General features: G+C 51.9%; 1 protein-coding gene across 13 annotated transcripts in view; it reads left to right on the plus strand.

The window, feature by feature from the left end:
• Plekha6 (pleckstrin homology domain containing A6) overlaps positions 1-21090 on the plus strand; it is a 142475-nt gene that overhangs the window by 32576 nt on the left and 88809 nt on the right. Inside the window, exon 1 of one of the 13 annotated variants that reach the window (XM_058585626.1) lies at positions 10584-10702. The exons of the other annotated variants lie outside the window; for them this stretch is intronic. The gene's annotated coding sequence lies outside the window, so the exon portion shown is untranslated. Of the gene's footprint in view, positions 1-10583; positions 10703-21090 lie in introns of those variants that run through there. 13 annotated transcript variants of the gene reach the window in all.

Raw genomic sequence — 21090 nt, forward strand, 5'->3', positions numbered from 1 at the left:
TTTGGCTGTTCTTGGCCTCTTACTTTTCCAAATGAATTTCATGACTGCTTTTTCTATTCTTATTTGCTTCTTGAAATGCCCATAATAAGGTTTTTATCAAATATGCATACATAAAAAGTGTATATATATATATATATATATATATAGAGAGAGAGAGAGAGAGAGAGAGATTGTATTTGTGTTGTCCCTCATTTTGTTAGTAATATGTTTTTTAAACATTTTGTTGTTGTTGTAGTTGGACACAATACCTTTATTTTATTTTCATGTGGTGCTGAGGATCCAATCCAGTGTCTCCTGCATGCTAGGCCAGCCTTTTCCTCCAAGCCCCAGCCCAGTAATATGTTTTTGAGCCTATTCTAAACCTCTGAATTAGATATATAACTGGAATCTTTGGGCTTTTCACTGATTGTTTTACCTGTCTCATCTGGTTAGTTGGGTAAAGCACCAGGCCCAGGGCAGATGGGCAGGAGGGCAGAACTGGAGTGAGCTGGGAGGGGCTGCATCTCCTCGGCAGGAGACTTGAGTGTTAGTAACAAACCCACCTTGTTTGCTGACACAGAGCAAAGACACAGACCCCAGAGCAAGGACAGCCCCCGGTGGGCACCAGAAGGTTCCTTCCTTCCTTCAGCTGCAGTATTGGATTCCGGAGCTCTACCCCTCACCCCTTGGTCACCCGTGAGCTGGTTCTAGCTCCAGCTTTGCTCCCTGCTGGCTTGGTCACCTTCAGCAGAGCATTGCCACCCCCGACTGCTGGTTCTTCATCCGTAGTTGGAGTAGTCATCCTCATCCCCATCCCCTGGGGTGCTTGAAAGAAATGCCGGTTCCTGGGGCTCCCCTCCACAGAGAAACCTGATTCAGCTGGTCTGTGGTGGGTAGTCAGGCATCAGTGTTTTTAAAATCTCTCTGGGTAATTCTCAGTGGGACCAGGACTGACACCCACTGGAGCAGACATTCTGCAACAGGCATGATGTGCCCCTCTGATCTCAGAGGCATCCTAGAGCCTGGTACACATCTTCTGGGGCCTCTTGGCCTGCAGGCTGAGCCCTCAAGGCTGCAGGCTATGGCAGGAGACAGGGCCTGGCTGACCAGTGCAGCATCATGGCCAGGCACTTCGTGAGCCAGGTAGAACTGTAGGGCACCCCCGGCTTCCCCAAATCCCCAGGAGAGGAGTTGGAATGCCTCCTATCAGGGCTGGCTCTCCTGCCCTTCTCCAGACAAAAGAATCATCTTTGACTTCCCTGACATTAGCTCCTTCTCTGTGTTTCTGAGCTTGCAGATTAAGAAAAACAGACAAAGGCCAGCGTAAGGCCCTTTCAGTCAGTCAAGATGGCTCTGTCTCTGCCCTGTCTCTTTCCCACTGTGACTCAGAGGTGACAGTTGTTTTGAGACCTCCTCTTGCCTCTCTTTCCCAATGCTCCCAGGAACACGAACACATACAGACCCCTGACATGGCCAGGGAGGGAGGTGCGAATGTCAAAGCGCCTGCTTGTCCAGCTCAGCTCACTGGGGGCAAGACTGGCTTCGACCTTGGGGCTCAGGATGTCCCTTTAAGCATCCCTTTCCTGCTTGTAGGACAGGAGCGTGCACAGGATGTGTCACCTCCTCTCATCCCCTCTCCCTCTGGCTGCTGGGTGCCAGGAGTGTCTGCAGTGGGCCTGTTAATTGGCGCTTCAGCTGGCTGATTGACTCTAATGCGGGTGAACATTTATTTACCCCAGCAGCCGCCTCTCAGACAGCCGTTAATTGCAGGCAGGAGAGAGACAATAATTATGGGATAATGGGTGGCTTTTGTGTGAGTCCTTCTCTTTGCTCTGTGTCAGCAAACATGGTGGGTTTGTTTTCTAACATTCATTTCCCCTGCTGAGGAGATGTGGGGGCCCCCTCTCTGATCACTCATCTCTGTCACCCTGCCCATCCTGTCCCTTTCCTTGCCTCGGGCCTAGGATTGTATTCCAATTCCCTGAGTGACAGAGAGCAAGTTCCAATCTTCCAGAATATTCTCTCCTTCTAATTCCCATGCAGTCATACCTGACTTTTAGGATTTGTGAGGTTGAACTGGTTGGTTGGTTTATTTACTTATTTTATGAGATGGGAATTCCCTATGTTCCCTAGGCTGGTCACCAGCTCGTGAGCTCAAGTGATCTTCCCAAGTGGCTGGGGACTTCAGGTGCCACCAAGCCTTGCAGAAAGATTTCCTTTCTTTTCTTTTTTTTTCCTTGTGATGCTGGGGATGGAACCCAGGGCCTCACGCATGTAGGCCATTGCTCTACTACTGAGCTGCTTCCCTGGAACTGCTAGTACTTTTTAAAAAGTGGTACTTAGTCGACTTTGCCTTAAAAAAAGCGGGGGGGGGGGGTAAATATTAAACTATATGCCTATTCTGTGTGTTCTGATTTTTTTTCAATGCTGGGGATGGAATCCGGGACCTCCCATTGAGCTACATCCCAGCCCCTTTGTTAATGTTTTTATATTAGTGTAATTAGTGTGTAGCTATTGTCTATTGTGCCTTCCTTTATTTGCCTAATGTTCTTTCCTACACACACTCCCAGGTATGACAGTGGCCTATAAATTTGTCATCTTCAATAGCTATAAATAATTCTGTTATGTTATTACATTACTGCAGTGCTTTTTTCTTATTACCAAGAATTTGGGTTGTTTCCAAATTGTTGCTGTTATGAATAGCTCTGTTCTAAACATTTTTATATATATATACTGATTTCCCCCCAGTTATTTCCCTGGGGGAAAATTGAATTATGAGTTGTATTGATCTGCCATCATGTGGGGAAGATTGAGAGCAGTGGAGGGCTGGGGGTGGCTGGGAGACTTTAACTGATCCCCTCCCGGGCTTCTCCCAACACCCAACTCCTTCCTCTGCCTTCTTCTGTTCCGATCCATTTTTAGTGTGACCCTTGCCTCTGATTCCCCAGGTTAGTGAAGTAGAGACTTAGCTCTGGTTAACTATTGCTGTATATTTCACCCAAAATATGGCGGCTCAGAAGGACCATGCATTATTACTTCTCAGAGCTCTGCGGCTCAGCGGGACTCGGAGGGCTGGTTCTTCCTTGGGTCACGCCTGCCCTGCTGTCACCTGAAGGCTCCACTGGCTGGACAGCTCTGGCAGCTCTGTCATTGGGAGCTTGGCTGGACTCCTGCATGTGGCCTTCCCACAGGGTTTGAGCTTCCTGCTGGGGATGTAGCCCAGTGGCACAGTGCTTGCCTGGCGGGTGGGACCCAGGGTTCTACCCCAGATCATAAAAAAAAGAAAAGAAAAGCATTCAAGACATTCAAGTGGAAACTTCAAGACTTCTCTGCCTTTGCCTCACAGTTGCACAGTGTTCTCTCTGTTCTATTTTGTGGGTCAAATTTGAGAACCTCTCAGATGCAAGGAGCAGGGGACCAAACTCCACCTTTCCATAGAAGCAGCGGCTAAGAATTTGCAGCCATCTTCCCTGCTCCACCTTTGGAGATGGAAAGCAAGTGTTGATTAACATCCCATGAATCCTTCAGAGGCCATCTAGGAGAAGCCACAGGAGGGCACAGTCCCCGGGATTTCGCTGTTCCTTCTCCTATCCCCAACCTGCCTTCTCATAATCCTGCCCATTCTTGGAAGTCACGTGATCTCCACTCAGCTTTCCCTGGCTGCCCACAGGGCCAGAGCCCTTCCCACCCTCTCTAAATCCCCAGGCTCCCTGCCTTTGTCTGCCCGCTATGGTGGCTCTTATCACACCCTCCCCCCCACCTCTCAGTCATTCCCGGGTTGGCATGCAAGGTTGTAACTCCAGAAGACAAGACGGTTTTGTTACTGTCCACACCCCACCCTAAAGGCCTAGTAAAGTGCCTGGTATATAAAGGGCTTCCATAAATTTTATTCCCTTCCTTTCTTTTCAAACATCTGATACTCTATTATCTAGTGAATCATTAAATTATCCTTTTTTTTTTTTTTGACCAGGAATTGAATCCAGGGGTGCATAACCACTGACCCACATCCCCAGTCCTTTTTTATACTTTACTTTGAGACAGGGGCTCCCTAAATTATTTAAGGCCTCGCTAAATTGCTGAGGCTGTCTTTGAACTCATGATCCTCCTGCTTCTGCCTCCCAAGCCACTGGGATTACAGGTGTGATCACCCCTGAGCCTGTCTGGCAAATTATCTTTTTTTTTTTTTTTTTCAGTGCTGGGGATGGATCTCAGGGCCTTGTACATGCTAGGCACGCACGCTACCACTGCAGGAAGAGGGCATATATTTACTAAACATTTAGTGTGTGCACTTAGCGGCAGTGTCTGGAAGCTTTACACGTTGTTGTTGTTGTTGTTATTGTTATTATTATTTACTACAAGTTAGGATATAAGTAACAGTATCCTTATTTTATGGATCATGAAGCTGAGACTCAGAAGTTAACTAACATGGTAAGGGACACGGTTGGATTATAGGAGTAGAAAGTCATAGAACCATGATTCACGCCTAGGTGTTTGGGAATATAGGCCACACATTTTCTCCTGCACATGGAACCTCTTGGACCCTCAGTTTCCTCATCTGTAAAATGGGGGGGATAATCCTTACCTTGTAGGGTTGTGTGGGTGAAGAGACAGACGTGCCAGCCATCCAGAGCAGTGCTTGGCTTGGAGCGGGCGTTGGTTCCCCAGAGCCCCTCCTCACGTGACTTCTGGTTCTCCAGGGTTTGACACAGGCTCTGCACATCTGGCAGCCTTCACAGCTGGAGACGGGGTTGAGGGACTTGCCCTGTTGAGGTCCTAGGTGTGAGTTACTCCCAACATCCACCTAACTACTCTGGCACTTGTTCCCGGAGCCCTGAGCAGTGGAGATGGGGTCCTTTGCCCTGGGTACCCCTAGGGACAGAGCTCACGTCTTCTTTGTGATCACAGTGCAGACAGCCAGGTCTCCTGTCACCAGGTTGAGTCCCCTAGAGCAGCTCAGCTGGGGACTCCACCCTCCTCATCAACGGCTTTTGTTGGCTCTTTTAAAATCAACCCCGAGGAGGAAAGGAGAGTTCTCTTTCTTTTTCTTCTCGTCATCAGACTCTTATTCTGTCTCCCTTTTGTGGTCTCTCTCTGCTCCGAAGCATGCAGGACCCCCACTCAAGATGTCTGTGCAGCGCAGCTCTTGCTGGGTGAGCGAGGACCCAGCAGGCGGGTGATGGCCGCCACCTGAAGGGGCTTCCTTGGCAGAGCGGGGAGAGCCACTGTTTATGCCCTTCGCTTCCTGAGGCCCTTCCCTCTTATTCCTCAGGCTCTGGCCTCAACACTCTGATTCTAGACACCACCTGGGAAGGGAGGAGCTGGCTAGTTTAGGTGCCCACTAATCTGACCTGGTCATCTGTCCCTCCATGCCCAGGTCCAGTGTCACCTCCCACTCCTGACTCGCCCACTGGTGTATAAGCATCCTTGAGCCAGATCACTGAAGGCGGAGGAGGTTGGAGCTATTTTCTTCACTCCTTTACACCTTTCTCTCTAAAGGTCCCAACTGAAAAGTGGGATTCTGTAAAGAGGAGAGTTTCTTAAAATCCCCCCCCCCCTTGCTGGGGCACTGCTTTCTTCCTGTCACAGGTGGGGCAGGGCTGGGGCAAAACAGCGGGAGCCATCCCCTGCCAGCTGCAGACTGGCCCCTGCAGCCCAGTTCTCTTTATCACTCTGGTCTAGCCTGGCAGGAGACTTGTGGCAGGCAGTTACTGGCTTTTGTGATTTTGTTTCAGTCATTGACCTGGATGCCTGGAGTCCCACAAATCTTCAAGAAAAGAAAAGCAGTTCCTGCGACCAGGGGGATTTGCAAATAAGCGTCCTTTATGCTTATAAACCTGCCGGAGGGGGAGGAGGGGAGGGGGAAGGGACCTTGCAGGCCGGCCCAGTACATGGTTCTGAATTGCCTCTCCAAGACCCAAGCACACACATCCCTGCCTTGAGGGCCTCCGCTGAGAGGGACCTCTCCTTTTACTGAATTCCTTTGGCACCAGGGACATACCACGTGCAGCAAACCTGTGCTTTCTGATTTGCTGTGTAAATTGGTAGTGGAGGACCCTATTGGATACATAATCTGGGGCTGGATTATAAAAGGCCTCGAATTTCAAGTTAAGGAGTTTAACCTCTACCCGCAGGCAGTAGAGAAGTACTCTGTTCAGATTGGTGAGCCAGTGTGTAACCAATTGTCACTTGAGAGAGTAGGGAGACCAGAAGGGAGGCACTCTGTCACCTGCAGGGTAATGGGGATGGGGAGGGCAGGGTCCAGGTGGGGTGCTGGGTTGTGTTGACCTGTGGTCTAATGGCAGCACTGTGGAAGGGGGGAGGTTGGTTGGAAATGGGAGTTTACAATGACTTTAAGAGCTATTTGGGGGCTCAGGATGGGCTGGCAATCCAAATATAAGGGTAAAGTGAGATGGTGACTGGGGACAGGATTCCTTAGAAGGACCTTCACATCGGCCACCCCCACAATGAGGAACTTTTGCCCTGGAACACCTCAGAGCACCTCTTGAAGGTGACCCACAGAGTTGTTTGATGGCAACAGAATAGTGGAGGTGAGATGGCAGGGGATGGGCAGAGCAGAGAGGTAACAGAAGGTGCAGTTAGGCCCTGCTCCCACATCAGGCGTCTCACTGTCCCCATGGCCAAGCTCAAAAAAACCAACCCTTGTGTTCCCCCAGGGCTCTGCACTTCCTGCCCAGACAGGAAAGGGAAGGGGGAAGAGCACAGTTGCCTGCCCACTTTCTCCCAAGGGCTCTTTGATTTTGGGACCTCAAAACTGGTACGGGCTCCATGGCTTATGCCTGTAAACCCAGAGACTTGGGAGGCTGAGGCAGGAAGATCTCGAGTTTGAGGCCAGCCTCCCAGCCTGGGCAGTTTAGTGAGACCCTGTTTTAAAATAAAAATAAAGTAAAATAAAAAAGGTCTGGGGATGTCGCTCAGTGGCTGAGCCGCCTGGGCTCAGTCCCCCATACTGCAGACAGACAGACAATAGCAATAGTGTGTGCCCTGTCCCTCGCACTGCCAGCTCTGGAGCTGGGGCCTGTGTGGTGTCCCCTAATGTCTTCTTGCTCTAACCCAGTCAAAGAGCAGAGAAGGAGACAGCTGCCGATGCAACTTAAAGATGCCTCTGAGAGATGGGATTTGCCTTCGCACTCTAGCCCCGGAATACAGCCTCCTTCCTCCTCCCTGCCCTGCCTCCCAGAGGGGCCTCCTCCAGAGCCTGTCTCCACTGGGGAAGGAAGGGAGGAGCTTGGGCCAGTGGGCCCAGCGGAGTCTGCAGGGTGAGTGGAGCTGTCCGCAGTGCTGGGCTCAGACCAGGCTAAACATCCGCTTGCCCATTGCCCATGCATCCTGCTTCCCTGGCCTGACTTGGAATGGGGGTACTGGTGTCATGGAGGATGTCACTGGTGGTGAGCGCTTGGAAGGCCAAGGGGGAAGGACCCTCCCGCGGCAAGTACCTTTGCCCATTTCCTAGAGGGCTGACCTCATCAGGACCAAGTCCTTGGGAAAGGTGGATGGGGAGAAAGGAGACGGCAGTCAGGCTGAGCAAGTTCTGGGGGCACAGAGACGACAGTTAATAATGTGTATTTCAAAACTGAGGACGAGAAGAGGGAATTTTAGTTTTTTGTTACTGGGGATTCAACCCAGAGGGGTTTTATCCCTGAGCCCTAAACCCAGCCCTTTTTATTTTGAGGCAAGGTCTTGCTAAGTTGCTTAAGGCCTTGCTAAATTGCTGAGACTGACCTTGAAGTCTCAATCCTCCTACTTCAGCCTCCTGAGCTGCTGGGATTATAGCCTGCCCACTTTCTCCCAAGGGCACTTTGTTTTTTGTACTTCAAACTGGTACTGGCTCCATGGCTCTCACCTAGCACAAGAATAGTGGATTTAAAAGTTCTAGCTACAAAAAAATGATAAGAATGTGAGGTGGTGGGTATGGTGATTAGCCTGATTTGCTCATTTTTCAGCACATACATGTATCAAAACATCACCTTGTACCCTATACATATATAATAAATAAATACATAATACATACATACATACATAAACTGACAATTAGCATCTTGTCAGATTTATTTATTTATTTATTTATGGTACTGGGGATTGAACTCAGGGACCCTCAACTACTGAGCGACATTCCCAACTCTACTTTGTATTTTAGTTGGAGTCAGGGTCTCACTGAGTTGGCTTAAGTCCTCGCTAAGTTGCAGACGCTGGCTTTGAACTCGCGATCCCTCTGCCTCAGCCTCCTGAGCTGCTGGGATTACACACATGAGCCACCGTCCCTGGCTAGTGTTCCTCAGTTTTAAAAAACACTAAGCAAGTTTCAAATGGTCGGCCCAGGACTTGCCTCAATAGTGGTCTTATGGAGTGCTCAAGTGTATTCTGTAGGTAATTAGAAAATTTGGAGGGTCAGGATTCTTTCTTAGCATAAAGATTTAAGATTTAGCTGAGCAGGATGCAAAGAGGGCTTTGCTTCCACCTCGTTGTTTTCTTGCCTCCCACCTGCCCCTCTGAGATGGAGGGTTAGCTGTGCTGTCTGTCTAGTTCTCTTGCCCAGAACCATACTAGCTTCAGGATGTCGCTCAGTGGTTGAGTGTCCCTGAGTTCAATCCCCAGTAGCAGAACTTTTTTTGTTTGGTACTGGGGATTGAACCCAGGGGTACTTAACCACTGAGTCCCATCCTCAGCCCTTTTTGTATTTTATTTAGAGACAGGTCTTGCTGAGGCTGGCCTCCTGCCTCAGCCTCCCCAGCTGCTGGGATTACAGGTGTGCACCACCACGCCTGGCTCAGGAGAACTTTCTTAGGCAGCTAAGCTGACATATGACTAGTTCAGGCTGCAGGTTTGCCCCACCCCATCCCAGATCCACTACCTAGGAGGCTTCTGAGGTGGGATTCTCCTCCTTGCCACCCTGCTACTGTATTGCTTTGGGTCTTTGTATTCGAGACATGGCCCGTGATTGGATCTCTTCAGAACTGTCAACCTCAGAGGGATGTGCTGTTTAAAATGGGCTTTTTAAGAAGGCTTGTGAATGATCAGGAGGAAAATGATTGGACATTCCTAGATTTGTTTTGTTTTTTCTTCCTGCAGTGCCTGGAACCCCACCCAGGGCCTGGTGCATGCTAGGCAAGTGTTCCACCACGGAGCTACATCCCCAGCGCAATATTTCTTAGTTTTAAGGGAGTTTATTGCCTACGAAATCCTGAGGCTCCAAACATGCCCAGTCCGGGGTGGATTGCCAACTCTGTGTAGCCCCTGTGATGAGGCTGTCCCCAGAGCAGCTGGAGAGCAGGGGCATAGGAGGCCCCTCTAGAGGGCAAGCCAGGGCTCAGGTCTACCCCATCCTCTGCAGGCTGAGCCAGGTTCCGGGTGAGGAGTGACCTGGTTTCCCATTGTGACTTTGACTCTTCCTTAAGGATGTGTAATTTCAAATAACTAACTCACTGTCCCCTCTGAGCCCCAACAATTCCTCTCAGCTGAGAAACTGGGATGATAACGTAGGCCTGCCTCCTTGGAGGGTTACGTGAAGTTGTAGGGAAAAATAGTGTGTCTAAAAAGTGGGAGAGGTTCCTGTGAATATGGCTGTTGTTCTTAGGAGAGGCTCCTGGAGTCCTGGATTTGAGCTCTGATTCTTAAGGGAAGTTCCTTCAGCCCTTGCTTCCTCCCTGGGGAGTGGAGGCGGAGCTGCTGGGTGTGAGCTACCCTCTCCTCCTGGCCACCTGCTGGGGCCAAGCCCTGGGGGGTTAGAGACTCTGCAGTCAGCCCACACAAATAGAAACCCCAGGCCAGACCTTCCCATTCCCCTTCTTATTTTCTTCATGTGGCCAGTTTTCAGTCACCTCCCCCACAGAACTGGGAGGCCCTGGCTGTCCTGGGTGGGGTGCCCGCGGCCTGGGGGCCTAGGTGTTCTCTGGCTGGGCCTGCCATTCGCCTTCACCTTATTCAGTGGGGACATTACTGAGCCTGAAGGAAACCTCCCTAGACCCGGCTGGAGCACTCATTTATGATAATGATACCCCGGGTTTACACGGTGTCCCTGCTGCTCAGAGCACAGAGCGCTTGTCCTGTGGAGTGTGCTCCCAGGATTTGGGAGGTGCGGGCTGAAGGAGAGGGTCACATGGCTTTGAGATGGAGGCTCTGTCCATGGACTCAGTTCCTGTTCCAGTGCCTCCCCTGAGGTCATGGAGCCAGCAAGTGGCAGAGCCCAGGTTTGAGTTTCAGAGTCAGAACTGCCCCTGGAACTAGTCGTGAGGTCCTTGGACTTGCTGGCCCACTTCCTCAGTGCCTGAGGAGTGAGGACCAAGCCTGCTCGCCCCGGCTTCATTGGAGGTGGATTCAGATGGAACACAGGGCCTTGTGGTTCCTAAGGGTCACTGGGGAGGTGGGAGGGAGACATGGCTCAGGGGCAGCTGTGCCCTGGTCATCTTGTGACTTGCCCAGCATGGGCATGAATATGGAACAGACACCTTGTTTGAATGCTCAGTTAACCCTCTGTCCCCTACAGCACCATGTCCCACAAGGGCGGGCTCCTGGCTGCTGCTTTGATTGGCCACTTGGTCTGGGGTGGAGCCTCTGCTGGTGTGGGAGAGGCTCCGCCCCTTAGGAAGCAGGTGGATTGGTACACTTGTCTCTCTTCCTGGACAGAACAGGCTGCTAAGAGGTGGGAGAGGGGCTGTTGGGGGCACGAGGTGTCTGCGTCCTGGCTCCTGCACACTCTTCTGGGCAGGTAAGGATAGGCTCCCTCAGAACAAGCTGGGCTGGGAATGGAGGTGTGGGGCATGGGAACAGGTGGGCAGTCCCCAACCTGAATGTGGACTCAGTTCATGTTCTAGGTGCCTCTCTAACCCTCCCCTGCATCTTTCTCCCCGTCCTCTTTTCTGTTGTTTTTATTCTCCCTTTCTCTCTCTCCCTCTCTTGTTTTTATATTTTTATTTGTAGATAGGTACGATACCTTTATGTTATTGATATCGGTTGCTGAGGATCGAGCCTAGTGTCCCACATGTGCTAGGCAAGCACTCTGCCACTGAGCCACAACCCAGCCCCTCTCTTTTATCTTTTCTCCACCTTTTACTCAGCAAATTTGAGCTCTGGGATGTTCCAGGTAAGGTACTCTTTCCTGTGTCCTCCCTTCCAAAGGACCCCTCCAGATACCCCACACCCTTCCTTTTTAGTTTCGTCACCCTCTCTCAGTTCTCTGCCCCAGAAGGCTCTTCCCTCCTTTAGGGTAAGCTCTGATTAGCAGCTCCAGGAAGTGCTAAGGGTGGGAGCAGCCCAGGCAGGGCCAGCTGTTTGCGCAAGGTGGGGTTGGCTCAGTCCGGCTGTCTGGGCTGGGCTGGAGCATGGACTTGGGCGCTTGGCTCTCCTGTTGTCCCACACCTTCTGTCTTCTCCCCTCCCCGCCATTTTCCCTACTTCTGGCCCCTGATGGAGACAGAGAGGGCACAAAGCATATGATCCAACTTCTGCAAAAGCCACTTTGCTGGGATGCTAATTCTTTTCCAGACCCTAGGTACGGAGCACTGGACTCTATCCGGGGTTAGGGCTGCTCTCAGAGCCAGGGTGGTCCAGGGGAGTAGCAGTGTTAGATTACCTCTGAAGACAATGTGACTTCAACACAGTCTAGGACCTGGGAGGGTCTTTTCTTTCATGTGGCACCACTGACCTCTGTCAAAGGTCCAAGTGGATGGAGTTGTGACAAGCCAAGTGTGACTTGTAGCAGTGACTCTGCTATACTGGGGCTTCTTATCAAGAGTGGGAGTTCCGGGGGCCAGAGCCACTGGCCTGGGTGGCTCTGAGGAGTTTATTGAATTCTGACTACACTGAAGAGCTCAGAGGGTCTGATTGATATTTTTTAAAAGTTTATCATAGAAAATTTCAAGCATATAGGAGACTAGAGAGAATAATGTAACAACCCTCCTATGCCCAAGCCTCCACCATTTTGAAGAGGTCTTATGGCCAATCTTATTTTAGGAATATTTTTGGTTCTTCCTACCCTCTGATTGTTTTGAATGAAATACTAGAGAGCTTATCATTTCATCTCGAAAGATAAGGTCTCACGAGAAAAATACCAAAATGTCCTTGTCACACCATAACAAAATTGACAGTCCCTCTATATAGATCCAACATTCTGTTAAGTGTTTCCATTTCCTTAATGATCATGTAAATTTCTTTCTCATTTTCTTTTTAATTTGGATTCAGGTAAGGCCCAGGCATTGTGATTAGCTGTTGTAGCTCCTTGGTCCTTCCTAATCTACGGTGGTTTCTCTCTTTCTTTTGTAACGTGTTGCTGAAGAAACGGGGTCACTTGTCCCATAGTTTTCAGATTCTGGGTCTGTCTGACCACTCCCTCATCGTGCCATTTAGCGTGTTCTGCAGTCCCTTTGTCTCCTGCACATGTCTTTAGATTTAAGGCTTGATCGAATTTAGGTCCCTTTAATTTATCTACTGGGGGAGTAGGGCAAGGATCTCGGGTGACAACCATCCGGAGACACCTGGTATCTGGTTTTCATTCTTGTTATGGTGTTAGCTGCCCCGATGATCACGGCCCAGATCCATTAATTCATTACAGGCTAATTGCCTATTAATTACTCTCTCTAATTAGACGTTGCTTCTTTGATCTCATGGTAAGTGCTCTCGCTGTGAGAAGAGGCCTCCTTCTCTGGGAGGTGTCACTGTGGAGGCCAAGACCACATGGCATCCGGGTGGCCCATTCCCACCCACTCTGGCCTCTCTGGGTGGCAGAGGCTACGTTAAGTGCCAGTTTGGGAGTCCTAAGGGAGTGCTTTGCTTTGCCATTTAGCCATATTTCAAATCTTGGTGCCGATGGAGGGAGCCAGAGCCTGAGACACTCTAAATAACTTTTCCAATTAGCTCTGCAATACAGTTCAGCCATATTTGATCAGATTAGTGCTCCGATACAAAGCTTCCCCATATCCCCACCTCCTGGCCCTTTCCTCCTAGTAATAACTCTCTATATCTGCATGATAGTTCCAGGTAACAGATCAGACACACACGAGAAACAGCCCAGTAGAGAGGCCGAGGGTGGAGTTTTGAGGTCAGCTTGCTCTGGGATGGATTATCTTCTACCACTCTCTGGTTGTTTGGCCTTCAGCAAGTTGGCTACCTTCTCTTTGCCTCAGTTTCTCTATCTACTTTATATAGGGTTATTATGAATAGGAAATGAGATTATGTAAATAAAGAGCTCGGCACTGCACCTGGAATGTGTCGTAGGTCCTTGACACACATTAGCTATTTTGAGTGATCCACTCCTAGTAACCCAGTGTCCAGCTGCAAGAGTCTACAGGTGTGTACGGCAAGGACAGGATAATGACCGACTGTGGAAAGTTGCCTATAAGTGACAGCCGGAGGGCCGCATGTTACTTGTTCCAGTATCCACCAATAAGGAGGTCACTGAATATCAGTGACCCTGGCCAGGGCTCCCACCCTAATTTTGAGAATGATGAACTTGTGTCTAGAGAAGTCAGGGAACTTGCTCTGGGAACACAGTGAATCCGAGGATGCGCCTAAAATGGGAAAGGAAACCCGGGCACCTGACTCTCCTAGCTGACTCTCCTAGGAATGAGAGCAAGCAGGGAGGGAGCCAAGAGGACCCGGGCTTTGGCTTCCACCTGCTCTTGTATTTTTCCCTTTTGGAGGCCTGGGCTGTCTCCTGTCCTTGAGGAGGGGCCCCTGAGGCCTTGGGACTAGAGAGCCAGGTGGACGTGGCTCCTCCCAGGGAGCTCGTGGTCCCCTGGGCCCTGGCTCAGCTGCTTGCCCATCTGCTCATGCAGAGCAGAGATGGGGACAATTAACATAGCAGCCTGGACATGGAAGGAAGCCTACCTATGAGGTGCCAATCAACCACGAGCTCCCGGCGCTCTCCACGTGGGCTAGAGACTCCACGCCAAGAAGGGGCCCCGGGGTGGGAGTGGCTGGGCAACCAGGAAGCAGGGGCGCTGCTTTCTGGGCATCTCAGGAGGAAGAGCGTTTGCACTGAACAAAACACTGTATTTCGGTCTCACTGGGCTCTCGCCTGGTACATCCTTGAGCTGCTTCTTTTGCTGCAAGCTCGGCCTTGTGACTCAAGCATGTGAGCAGAGGGTGGCAGGGTTTCCATCCCAGGCGGAGGAGGGCGGAGGGAGAGACCGGGAGCGGCAGGAACCTAAGTAGCTGCTTTGTCCAAATTCATGCTGCAGAGGCTGCTGTGTGGAGCTGGCTGCTGTCTGCACCGTTGCCTGCCCGAGAGCACACAGAGCGTGTGAGTGATGAGCAGATTTGTGGCCCATTCGATCATATGACAAGGAGGGAGCCAGAACAGGGGATGACGAGGGGCATGGACACTGAGTGAGGACAGAGTGAACTTGTCTAAGCACCAGTACCTCGCTCAGCACTGGCACCCAGAGGACCTTATGGTGGGTATATCCAATGAATGAATGAGCAAATCAGTCAAGGTCGGAGAAATCAGCCACAGCAGGACTGGACACCCGGCTACATTTCTCCTTTAACCCTTTTAATTCTCTAGCTTGACCCTTAGGGTTTGGGCTGCAAAAGTTGTGTATGAGAAATGTGTTGCAAGTTGAATTAAACCTCCTTACTTCACGAAGCACTACCTTATGAATTAGGTGAGGCTTTGGCTCCTCTTTTTTCCTTTTGGTCTCCATATCTCTATGGCAGTGGGTGGTTGGGGACAGAGTGTGGCAGCCACGCACAGAGCGTGAGTTGGGAGCCCTGCGGGTTTCAGTACCCTGGGCTTGCCTGCCCCTCTTTAGGTTCTGAGTCTGGGCCTCGGTCTTCTCTGTTTCTTTCCCTGTGCTTTGCACATCGTGGACACTGATAGAACCTTCCATGAGAGAGAAGTCGCTCGGTTGGCAGTGGCGGATTAAGAGGCAAAACTTTCTTCATTCATCTGATCTTTCAGGCCTCGTTTCTCCTCCCGGGTCCTAGAATGGGTGGGACCTCCTCTAAGGGACAGAGGAGGTGAGTACCCACACATGCCCTCTTGTTTGCACAAACTCAAGGGCACAGTTGGAGCTGGGCTCTGTTTCAGCTGGCAGAAGTGGGCATGGAACTGGAGCTGCCCTCGGCCTCGAGAAAGTCGGCCACAGCAGGACTGGACACGTTGAGGGCTCAGAGCCCTCCTCACAAAGAAGCTGAGGAGAAAATTAAGTGGACTCCAGCCAGGGGGAGCCTGGCTCTCTGTGCTGGGCTCCTCAGGGAGGGTGCTGGGCAGGGCGAGGGGCGGGTTCACTGTGGGCAGAGGGTCTGTCTGTGTGGTCACGGCGCGGCTCTGCTTGGCGTTGATTGGCAGCCTAGAAATAGCTGGTACTGCTTTCCCCCAAGCCTGTCCGTCAAGTCCTGCTCAGCCAGGCCACTGAGAGTCTTGCAGGACCCGATGACCATGGGGATAGCCAGGGCAGAGTCCTGCTCCCCAGCTTCCTTCTGGGTTCTCTCTTGTCACTCCTCACAGTCCCCAAAAAGAACTTTCTCAGGGCTCAGAGTTCTGAACCCCCTCAATAGTTTCAGAAAACGTTTGTCCTACAGTTGGAAGGCCACCCCATCCGTCCCCACCCGGAAGGGACTTGTGCATGGTGCTGCGTGTGCCCAGGGCTCACAGGGACAGACAGCTGGGGGCTCGGCCTCCCAGTCCTGGGACCTGAGCTCCGGGTAGCTCTGAGCACAAGGATGTCTCGTGGTGCCCATTGATTCTTTTTCAAACTCGAGACTGATTTTTGTGTGAGTTCCTTGGTAGGGTGACTCATTTGTCCCACTGAGTCCAGGACTTTCTTGTTTTTAGCACTGAATGTCATGCTTTCTTTTTTTCTTTTCTGGTTCTGGCTACTGAACTCAGGGGCACCCCGCCACTGAGCCCCATCCCCAGCTCTGTTTGGTATTTTATTCAGAGACAGGGTCTCCCTGAGTTGCTTAGGGCCTCACTTTTGCTGAGGCTGGCCTTGAACTTGGTTTGAACTCTGACAGGGCCCAAAAGTAGCCAGAGATCCTCCTGTCTCAGCCTCCTGAGCTGCTGAGATTACAGGTGTGCGCCACCACACTTGGCTGAATGTCATACTTTCTGGGAACCCCTCAAATCCCAGGAAAATGGAGGCCACCCTAGACTCTGCAGTCTCTTTTACCCTAAAACAGTCCTAATGCTAAAGGATGAAGACACATATTGTGATACAGTATCTTTCTAGTCAATGGAGAAACTGAAGTCTGTGGAAAGTTAACCCACTGTTGGCCGCGGGTCAAAGGGAAACACTAGTATTGGAATCGATCTCCAATCAGCACTTAGAGACACAGACTCTCAGCTTTTGGGGTTTCTGGGGTAATGTCCCCACTCCGGATGGTCTCTTCTAAACCTTCCCTTCCCAGTGAAGGTTTTGGCAGAAAAACTCAGGCTCAGAGGAGAAGGTTCCCAAGTTCTTTCTGTGTGGCTCCTTACACTGGCTGTCTCAGCATCAGATCCCCCCCCCAGGGCCAGGCCTGAGTGAATTCCCACCGCTCAGCTCCGCCCTTCCTATCCCACCCCATAAAGGGGTCATTCACGGAGGCCTTTACTTCATCCTATTTATAAATCTCTTCAGTGTGTCCTTGTCCCTGTGACCAACACTCTTCTACCCCACTCTATCCTGTCTCCTTCTTTGGCTTTTAAGATACTCACCATTTCCTTCCACCTCCTGCCCTTCAAGATCTGCAGCCCTAGGGCTGGGGTGGGGCTCAGGGTCCAGCCCTGCTCGCCTGGCCTGCGCGAGGCCCTGGGTTCCATGTCTGGCACTGCGAGAAGAGAAAGTCCATGGCCCTGACTCTTCCTGGGCCTGCCTGGCAATCACAGGCAGAGAGAGGGACTGTGCCTGGGGGGGACAGGCCCACGAGTGGCACGGGGCTCTGGACGGTGGACCCTGAAGGACTGGGAAGTCTGTGCAACTGAAACGCGTCCCCAGGGGCTGGATTTTGATTCCACTCCTGCAGCTGGAGGTGACTCAGGGAGCCTGGGGCCCACTCAGTGCTTGGAATTAAAATCCAGCCATGTCCCCAACTGCAGTGTCCAGTGTCCAGTGTCCTGTGGACTGTCCTTGGCTGCTGCCATCGGAGCGCCACTCTGGAGGCAGGCTGCCCAGCGTCCCCCGGCGTCTTGCCCCTTAGTCTCCAGAATGTCTAGCCCTGTTTTGTCTCAGTTTCGTCACTCAGAGGCCAGGATGACAGCTGTCCTGTTGTTAGGGTGAAACGAGCCGCACAAGCACGTCCTCAACCAACAGCCGTCATTTCCGGGCAGTGTCCACCCTAGGCCATTGGTCCCTCTAATGAGTCCTTCGTTCCTTTGACAAACACGTGTCCTGACTGTTAGGTGCTAGGGATGCCCGAGAGCCGCGTGGGAGCCTTCTGGATGCCAAGCCCTCGGCGCCCCTGCTTTCTGTGTTCACGTCAGCTGGCTTCCTCCTCGGGGTCGTCTTGGCAGAGATGGCGGGTGAGAAGCGGGACGTCACTTTGTCCTGTGTCTGTCTCCCTGTGGTCCTAGTGTGCATGGCAAGGGGCACCAGCCACTGGCTTTGGGAGTCAGAGGGCCTGAATCCTGTGGGCGACCTGACTGGCTACAAGGCGGGTGCCCTTACACAGGTGGCTTCATTTTCCTGGGCCCCGGTGTTCCCATCCTCCAAACGGGATCACCTCCCTCCACCTTGCTTTCTAGGGGGCTATGCAGGTAAAAGAGAGAACCGTGCCAAAGCGCCTCACCACAGTAAGCTTCAGGTAAATGTCAGGGGCTGCGGGGAGCCAAGAAGACAGGGTTCCCAGGTCTAAGTGCAGAGCTGGGCCTCCCCCAGGCCAGCTCTGAAGGTCATTCACATGAGCACAAACTCCTTGAGGGCCTGAGCATCCAGTGGCTAACACTGTGCTTGGTGCATAGTAGATGCCCAGTAAATGCCTGGCACCTAGGTGTGTGCCCTTAGTAAACGTTTTTTTTTCAGTGAAGGAAAGTGTCCTAAGTGGCTCCATCCAAAGCAAATGCAGGGAGAGGATTAAGCCCCAGGCAAACGCGAAGCAAAGTCAAGGTTGGGGTTGGGCCTGGTCTATGAGGGAGGGCTTCCTGGAGGAGATGACTTGGATTTGGGGTGGGAAGAACTTGAGTCCCTGAAGCAATAGTCCACAGGCCAGAAGAGCATGTACAAAGCCCCTGGGGTCTGCTGGCTTGTTTGGGGTGAAAGTAGGAAAGAAGACAGTAAGGTCGGGGTTCACATGGCAGTAGCCACAGTTGGGTTTTGAGGGAGAAAGGTGCTTGGTGGGGGACATGGAAGAGCCTGTTGAGGAGTGTGGCTGTGGTCCCAGAGGAGGAGGCCCCTGAAGACTCCCGTGAAGGGAAGAAGCCCAGTAGTGGGTGGCTCTGCACTGGAGTGACCGGCTGCAGTCACTTGCCTCTGTCAGGCAATAATGGCACTTGAAGTCACAAAAGCTGGATGGTGGCAGGGCGATGTGTCATCCTATTGGCCCCCCAAGGCAGGGTGGGGAGCTGTGCTGCTCAATGGAGTGCCGGGAACTCTCTTGGAGTGAGACAGGAAGGGACTGGAGAACTTCCAGAAGGATCCTGGGCAGCTGGGACCGAGGCCATGCAAGTTAGAGCCTTGAAGTCCACAGTTCATCAAATTATTCTCTCCTTTTAAGTAAGAAGTCTGGGCACTCGTGACTGGTAGTGTATTTAAACTGGACAAGGGTAAGGATCTCTAGACCTGAAGTCCTGTGTAAGATCTACCATCACCTGCTGTGTGACTTTAAGCAAGTTTCCTAACCTCTCTGGGCACTCCCTTTTTAAAAAACCTATGAAATCAGAGTAACAAAGGCTTTTGCCAAGAAGATAATTTGAGGACTAACTAAAGTACTGAGAACAGGGGCCAGGGATGTGGCTCAAGCGGTAGCACGCTTGCCTGGCATGAGTGCGGCCCGGGTTCGATCCTTAGCACCACATACAAACAAAGATGTTGTGTCTGCCGATAACTAAAAAAATAAATAAATATTAAAATTCTCTAAAAAGAAAAATAAAGTACTGAGAACAGTGCCTACATAGCATATGGCAAAGTGCCCAGTGAGTGGGTGGTTTATGTTTTTAGTTTCTTCTTCCTTATACTCTTTAGCTTTCGGCTAAAGGAGAGGGGGCAGATCATGCCCTGCAGAGCCCCCCTGGGGCACCTGCTTTTCCTGAATGCTCTGGGTTGGGTCTGCTCCGAGCCTGTGTGCCTGCGAGTCTGCCCTTTCTCCTCTGGACCAAAGAAGGCGAAATGGAGTAGACACACTAAGCGCTTTGCAGAGTCTGGGAGGGAAGGTGGGGGTGGATGCATCAGTGACTGCGGGTGGTCTATCCCTGAGGGTGGGGTGGGGCCGTGCAGTTCAGATGGGGGGCTTGGCTTGCAGAGGCCCAGATGCCCGGGGCAGCCTGGGAGCTGTAACCAGATCAGCAGGGGTTGGAGGCAGAAAACTCTTCTGGGGGCTGTGGAGGAGGCTGGAAGGTGGACCAGCCTTGGAGAGCTTGATAGCCTTCCCCAGGAGTTTGGGTTTAACCCTTGGAAGGTTATAAGCAGGCATGAGGCACAGCCAGTTTGCTTCCCTCCTTTCCTTGCCCCCTTCCTTGTGGTCGTGTGCAGAGTTACCTGAGAACCAGAGAGGCTCGTGGCCTGCCTAAGGGCACACAGCACATTAGCTGTTGGGTCAGAATGAGAGTTCAGTGCCCTTGGCTCCCACTGGTGCTTGGAGAGCAGACTGTCTGTCAGTGTTGCTTGTCTCTGCTGTCCTCCGGGGCAGTCATGGCCTCTGGCTGACACTACCCCACATTCTGTCTTGCAGCAGCCCTGTCCGTTTAGAGTCCAGCGTGATTGAGCCGAGCCTCCTCCTCCCCCCTCCCCAGTTCTTTGGCACCAGGGAGAAGCCACGAGATCCCCTGGAATAGGTTCCTTCTTCATTTCCAGGTGTGCCTGGATGCTTGGCATGTGCCAGATTTGGCTTGAGGACTTGTTTTTCATAAGAGATCAGGCAGGATTTGCAGGAGGTAGTGGCATCTTTGTGGATTTTAGGAGCAACAGGCCCCTTCATCTCCCATCCCCACATCTAACTCCCCGAGAGTACCCAGGGCCCTGTGTGAGGTAGGTCACCACTGACCCACGTGGAGCCATGACTCAAGCACCATGGGGCTGGGTGGGGTGACATGTGCTGTCATCCCAGCAACTCAGGAGGCTGAAGCTGGAGGATTGCAATTTTGAGGCCAGCCTCAGCAACTTATCAAGACCCTCAGCAACTTAGGGAGAGCCTATCTCAAAATGAAAAATAAAAAGGGCTGGGGATGTAGCCTAGGTTAGGCACCCTGGGTTCAGCCCCCTTTACTGCAAAAAGACCCTGTGTGTGTAATGGGCTGCGTGGGGAGAGGCGGGATCTGATACTGTCCAGAAAAGAGGAGCAGGGTGGGGGGGCCTCCAGGGGTTCAGAACCACAGGCCGATGGAAAGGCTCCTGTGGCTTTATGCTGCTAGGTGCTTCCCTGAGCCCTGCTGGGGCTGAGCAGCCGGAGCCCTTCCTATAGCTGGTCCTCCCTCCGGCCTCCCAGTGTCCTCAGGGAGGCTGAGCTCATGTTTGTGGTGGCTGCAGGTGCAGGAGTGTGGCTCCTGCTGGCAGCAGCTCCTCACTCTAGAAGCGCCCCCCAAAGCCCCCCCACCTGGGTGGAGGTCAAGTGGAGGGGGCTCCTGGCCCACTGTTTTCTTAAGTTTGTTCCCATCATTCATGATGGAGCGGGATGGAGCCTCCACTGAACAGGTAGCTTGGGGGGGGTGGTTCAGAGGGGTAGTGGGGCGTGGCAGGACCCCCAGTGGGGAGGCAGCTGTTGTTTTGGTTTGTTTTTGGTTCTGGGGATTGAAGCTGGGGCACTCCACCACTGAGATACAGCCTCAGCCCTCTTTATTTTATAAGGGTCTCGCTAAGTGGCTGAGGCCGACTTTGAACATGTAATCCTCCTTCCTCAGCCTCCAGAGTTGCTGGGATTGCAGGTGTGCACCACAGCGCCCGGCTGGCAGCTCCCTCTTTGTTGCCTGAACGGGGAGACAGAAGCCAGGAGGATGGGACATGCCTGTGGCTGGCTGTCTGGCCAC

This window comes from Marmota monax, unplaced genomic scaffold, assembly GCF_021218885.2.
Source record: "Marmota monax isolate L192 unplaced genomic scaffold, Marmota_monax_Labrador192_F-V1.1 WCK01_AAM20220418_F8-fsc00099, whole genome shotgun sequence".
NCBI lineage: Eukaryota > Metazoa > Chordata > Mammalia > Rodentia > Sciuridae > Marmota > Marmota monax.